The sequence below is a fragment of the Engystomops pustulosus genome, chromosome 8 (assembly GCF_040894005.1).
Source record: "Engystomops pustulosus chromosome 8, aEngPut4.maternal, whole genome shotgun sequence".
NCBI classification, from domain to species: domain Eukaryota; kingdom Metazoa; phylum Chordata; class Amphibia; order Anura; family Leptodactylidae; genus Engystomops; species Engystomops pustulosus.
Genome location: NC_092418.1, coordinates 94,819,420 through 94,825,995, shown reverse-complemented (window position 1 = coordinate 94,825,995; position 6,576 = coordinate 94,819,420).

Genomic DNA, 6,576 nt, shown 5'->3' with positions numbered 1-6,576 from the left:
ATAAAAGAAGAACTGTATCAAGTTAGGTATTTTGCTCAGGCAGCTTCCCATGGAAGAAGTTACTTACATCTCCCACAAGTGCAGCAGAAAGGCTAAAAGAAGACTGAAAGGTCTTCAGACTACACAAAATAACCCCACAGGCAGAAACAGCAGCACAGGGGTTACTGCCAGAAAGAACCGCACAGGGGTCAGCTGTTCCTTCCTCTACACGTCCATGTCTGCTTCTGAAAGACAGTAGGTCACAACTGTAGGTTAACAAAAGTAATCCATTTGTCCACTGGAGATGTAGACCGTGTGGTTGTCATTGGTTTAGTTTACATGAGTGGGTAGGATATCAGAGTCACATGAATGTTCATGCCTTTGGAATAGGATACAGTTCCTATTGTAGCTTCATCAGGGGCGTAAATGCAGTGGTAGCAACCACAGCACCTGCTATGGGGCCTGCAGTGTCAGGGGGCTCCTTCACACACTAAACAGTGGAGATTGTGCACCATTATATACATGTTATGCTGCACATTGTACAGCATAATATATACATATAAATATATATATTACATAATATATACATATATATATATATATATATATATGTGTGTGTGTGATACATATATACACTCACCGGCCACTTTATTAGGTACACCATGCTACTGTAGTAACGGGTTGGACCCCCTTTTGCCTTCAGAACTGCCTCAATTCTTCGTGGCATAGATTCAACAAGGTGCTGGAAGCATTCCTCAGAGATTTTGGTCCATATTGACATGATGGCATCACACAGTTGCCGCAGATTTGCCGGCTGCCCATCCATGATGCGAATCTCCCGTTCCACCACATCCCAAAGATGCTCTATTGGATTGAGATCTGGTGACTGTGGAGGCCATTTGAGTACAGTGAACTCATTGTCATGTTCAAGAAACCAGTCTGAGATGATTCCAGCTTTATGACATGGCGCATTATCCTGCTGAAAGTAGCCATCAGATGTTACAGGGTACATTGTGGTCATAAAGGGATGGACATGGTCAGCAACAATACTCAGGTAGGCTGTGGCAACGATGCTCAATTGGTACCAAGGGGCCCAAAGAGTGCCAAGAAAATATTCCCCACACCATGACACCACCACCACCAGCCTGAACCGTTGATACAAGGCAGGATGGATCCATGCTTTCATGTTGCTGACGCCAAATTCTGACCCTACCATCCGAATGTTGCAGCAGAAATCGAGACTCATCAGACCAGGCAACGTTTTTCCAATCTTCTACTGTCCAATTTCGATGAGCTTGTGCAAATTGTAGCCTCAGTTTCCTGTTCTTAGCTGAAAAGAGTGGCACCCGGTGTGGTCTTCTGCTGCTGTAGCCCATCTGCCTCAAAGTTCAACGTACTGTGCGTTCAGAGATGCTCTTCTGCCTACCTTGGTTGTAACGGGGGGTGATTTGAGTCACTGTTGCCTTTCTATCAGCTTGAACCAGTCTGCCCATTCTCCTCTGACCTCTGGCATCAACAAGGCATTTCCGCCCACAGAACTGCCGCTCACTGGATGGTTTTTCTTTTTCGGATCATTCTCTGTAAACCCTAGAGATGGTTGTGCGTGAAAATCCCAGTAGATCAGCAGTTTCTAAAATACTCAGACCAGCCCTTCTGGCACCAACAACCATGCCACGTTCAAAGGCACTCAAATCACCTTTCTTCCCCATACTGATGCTCGGTTTGAACTGCAGGAGATTGTCTTGACCATGTCTACATGCCTAAATGCACTGAGTTGCCACCATGTGATTGGCTGATTAGAAATTAAGTGTTAACGAGCAGTTGGACAGGTGTACCTAATAAAGTGGCCGGTGAGTGTATGTTGTATATGTAAATGCTGTATGTGTATATGTGTATTGTGTGTGTGTAAATACTATATGCGTGTATGTATGCTATACATTTGTGTGTGGCACTATATGTATATATGGTGTATGGTGTGTGTAAATATACTGTATACTGTGTATATATGCTGTACATTTGTAAATGGCACTGTATGGGGCAGATTTACTTACCGTTTTCCGACGTGGATTCGGGTCTGACGCGATTCACTAACATTGTGCATCCGAGTTCCTTCCTGTGTCGCTGCTGCGCTGAGGTCCACCGGAGTTCTCCTGCTTCTTCCTGGGGGATGTGAGTGCTTGATCTTGCGACACAAAACCTTTTTTAAATTCTGCGGTTTGTCCAAATACGTTAGGTTGTCCGACGGCCATGGCCGCGATTTCTGTCGTGTGCAAGCCTATCGTGGGCGCCAAAATCCCGGGGCAATTCGGCGCAAAACAGAAATATTCGGGAAGCCCGACAAAAGTGCATCCGACGGACCCTTAGTAATTGAGCCCTATGTGTGTCTATATGCCCTACATGTGTGCGCATGAGTGTATAAATGTGTGATTGTAACTCACATGTGTGAGTATACAAATTTCTATATTTTTAAGTGGGAATTGTGGACCCCATTCAGAAGACTGCTATGGGGCCCTGTCTCTTCTAGTCACACCCCTGAGCTTCATGATTTATGTGTATTGTACCCAAGTCAGAGAAGTATAAAGAATCCTTACTGAGACTTTGCCATTTACGGCATGTCGGGAGTTGCAGCCATTGATGCTCTAATGGGGGATTTTGGGGAATATGCAAATACTTCAAAAAAGCACTGTAGCCAGGACGCAGTGGTTTGCTTATGTATGTTTCCTGGAAAGCATATTTGCATATTTCCATAGGCATATTATTGGTTAGATTATTAAGACTTTGCAAAACATGCCGTTACCTTTCCAACCCCTTTGGTGCCTTTGGTGCCATGTAACATATTAGCACTAAAAAGGGCACCTTACACAGGAATTCCTCTTTGCACTCCCCTTTATTAAATTTGCTTAATAATATAAGCTCGGTTATAGGAATACATTCCAAGTATCTTCATTGTTAACGCTAGGAAACATCACTTAACAGACCTCAGTTATAGTGTAATAAGATTCCAGTCTGTGTTCCCTTCTAAAAACAGAATAATTGAGAGACTTGATGTGACATTTCCAAAGAATCAAAGTGATCTCTTTGCGGCTCAGACACGTTTCGGAGACAAGAAAGAAATGTCCTCTTTCACGTATTCTATAATGAAGGTTTCCCTGGAAACACACTGAACTATGTAACGTTATGCTGCATACAGTACTCTCTTTTCATGTACTTTCATGCCCGCTAAGTTAGTCGGTCTTAGTGTCGGCTAGAGGCGAGCTTAGTGTGTGCATTCAGTATAATGCAATGAATACAGGGAAGCAAAGGATTACAATTAACCTGCTGAGATCTACAGTAAAATGACTTCCACTTTCAAGGTTTCCTTTTGAATTATACATTTGCATTCTATAAAACCGCTAAGACCAGTGTCACATTTATCCTTTCTGTCTTCATATTTATAATACATTTTAAGAATAATGAATAGCGGACCTGATGATCAGGTCCGTGCCAAACATTGCGAATTCGGGATCCTGAAGCCAGAAGTTCTGCACTTGGGTCCCTGAACCCTTCCTGCCATTAATATTGTGATCCGGTTCTGGCACCGATTGTGGGAGGTAGCTCCTTCAATGGCTGGTGGGGTGGACGGCCGCCATTTTCCTGAGGATCATTGCTCCGCATATGGTTGCCATTATCAGGGCTCAGGGTCAGTGAACCCCCTGGACCACAGTGGGAGATGACATTAGTCGACACCTGGGCCCGGAATCTAAGTGGCACCCGATCTTCACCAGAGCCCGCCGCAAAGCAGGAAGGTCGAGGTACAGCAGACAGTCTGGTGGTCAGAAGCAGGCAGATGTTCAGGGCAGGCAGCGGAGGTGCAGAGTCTGGAACGGAGCAGGAGATCAAGGCTGGTAGGACCTGACAGGAGCAACGTCAGGGTCAGGTCCATGGTAACAACAGGAGATCAAAGCAGAAGTGAGAACAGGAACAACCAACGCTAGGGAAGCTTTCTTTATGGCTAAGAGCTCAAAGATCCGGCAGGGAATGTTAGGAGCAGCCGGTTTAAATGGGAAACCCGAAAGCGCCAGTGCCAATCAGAGGTTCGCTGGCCCTTTAAATCTACGAGAGTCAGCACGCGCGCACCCTAGGAAGTGAGATAGCTCATGCGGCTTAACTGGGACGGAAGCAGGAGCGTGGAGAGGCAAGTGAGGGCTGGGAGGCGCAGCGCCACGGAGAGGGTAACGAATGTGCCTGCGATCCGAGACATGGATCGCAGGGACACCCGTGACAGCCATTTAAAGGTCAACATCTGTCATCGGTGCCAGCTCCGATCAAGGATGTTATCAGAGGGGGAGAGCATTCAGGTTTGGTACCCTATATACTCAAATTATAACCCCTTAGTGATGTTTACACAAAAAAAGATAATTTTAACCCCATTACTTTACAATTTTATTCAGTTTTATAGCTTTTTTAGGTCCTATCACTCAGTGATGATCAGTGTAAAATTCCAGAGTGTGGGCGTAGACTCTCTAACCAGGCGCTTCAAGATTCCTCTGTGCTATGAGATGCTGTGTGCTGATAATGTGCTTAGATTATCAGGGGCCAAGGTTTATCTGCACTTTTAAGTTTGTCCATGCTACTGCTTACCGGCAGGAAGTGTCTGTGTGTGAACTCGTCTTGTAATGGAAGGGGAGTGGCAGACAGCACCCTGCAGACAAGAGAAGCTATTCATGAGAAGAATCTCCCCTGCTTAACCATAGAAGATAGAAGAATTACAGGCGGATCCAGGGGCAACCAAAATTGTGTACACCAGGACTGATAGAGACAGGTTGGAATTAGATCTGTGAAATGCTGTATTTATGTTAATAACAGGGAATTAGAGAATGTGTTATTTTGTTATCCTGAGTATATTTAAGAATCTTATTCGGCCCAATTGTCTTTAGAAGTCCTTTAATAATGAAGAACATCTGTATGTAATTTAGTTTCAGTAAAACTAAAGATGTCTGTTAGTGAACATAAGTGAATAAACAGCATCATGAAAAGCAAGGCACACCATACAGCTCAGGGATAGAGCTGTAGCAAAGTGTATTGCAGGGTTGGTTTAAAATGAATCATAAAAACATCTCACAATGCACTATCCATCATATGCACAACACCCAAGAATGTCAAAACTTTTAAAATGGTTTTCAATGTAATGCTTTATGTATTTATTGTATACAGCACACATTATACATGCTAGATACTGACTGTCAGTTGCAGTCTTGCCATGGAGAGACTTACATCACAATGATGTCCCATTGGAGCATTGTCACAATGGGGCACATTTACTTACCTGGCCGATGGAGTTCACCCGAAGTACATTGTCCGACCGGAATGCACTGTGCCGCAATTCACTAAGATCGTGTGCCCGATATCCTGCATGTGTCGCTTCCCTGCTCAGGTCCAACAGAGTTTACCTTCTTCTTCCTGGTGCATGTAAGTGCATTGGATGTGACACAATTTGAATGTTAAATCCCGCGCTGAGCCCCAATCAGTTGGATCATCCGACGGCCGGCCCCCTCGATTTCTGTCTCATGAAAGTCGGCGCTGCTGCACAAAAATCCTATCGCCTGCTAAATCCCTGTCACAGCGGCTCAAATCCTGAAAATGTCAGGAAGTCCGACGGAAATGCAATCCGCGGACCCTTAGTAAATAAGCCCCAATGAGTCAATGTGATGTCAGTATGACAAAACTGTGATTTAAGAAGGAGGGAGGAATAGTCACGATAAGGCAGTGTAAGATCGCAATAGGGAATTGTGGTGTCACAGTGGGACATTGTAATCTCACAATGCAACATGGTAATGTCACAATGGAGAATGTCACAATAGGCCACTGTATTGTTCCTATGATGTCACAATGGGGCATTGTCACAATAGGCCATGGTGCAGTCAATTGAGCAAACTATACCTAGTGTCTACTGCACTACCCACCTGCATGGAGTATCTTATAGAGAAAATGGAGTAGATTGCACATTGCGTTCTATCTGCAGACAGCATGCTATAGAACATGAGGGGGCAAGCAATTTGGTCATAATAACCTTTCTTCAAATGTTATAGAGCAAGAGGATCTGAGTAGATTGCAAACAGTGCCCTAGTGTGCAGCTAACATATTACAGAGCAGTGGGAAGTTAACAGATATGGTTTCCTTTCTGCAGACAGGATTTTATAACGCAGTAGAATAGGAGTAGTCTGACTATAGTGTCTTATATACAGGCAATGTGTTATAGAGCAGGAGGAGCTAAATACATTTATAGACAAGATACAGTTCAGTATAAATGCACATGATTGTTTAAAGTGCCTTCTGTGCTTAGAGGTCCAATGAACTAATTCAGTGTCGGACTGGCCCACCAGAGTACCAGAGGATCCTCCGGTGGGCCCTGGCTAAACCCTATACTGAACCCCAGAGGTCCATCAGAAAACACCACAATTTGGAGGCTGCTAGAGTATATTTCCTGGGGGATAATGAAGAGTGGGCCCCCCAATTGATTTTCTCTGGTGGGCCTAAAGAAACTCAGTCAGACACTGAACTAATCTATATTTAAATTCTGCCCCTGACCATGTAAAGAGAAATGGTTTCAGTCAATAA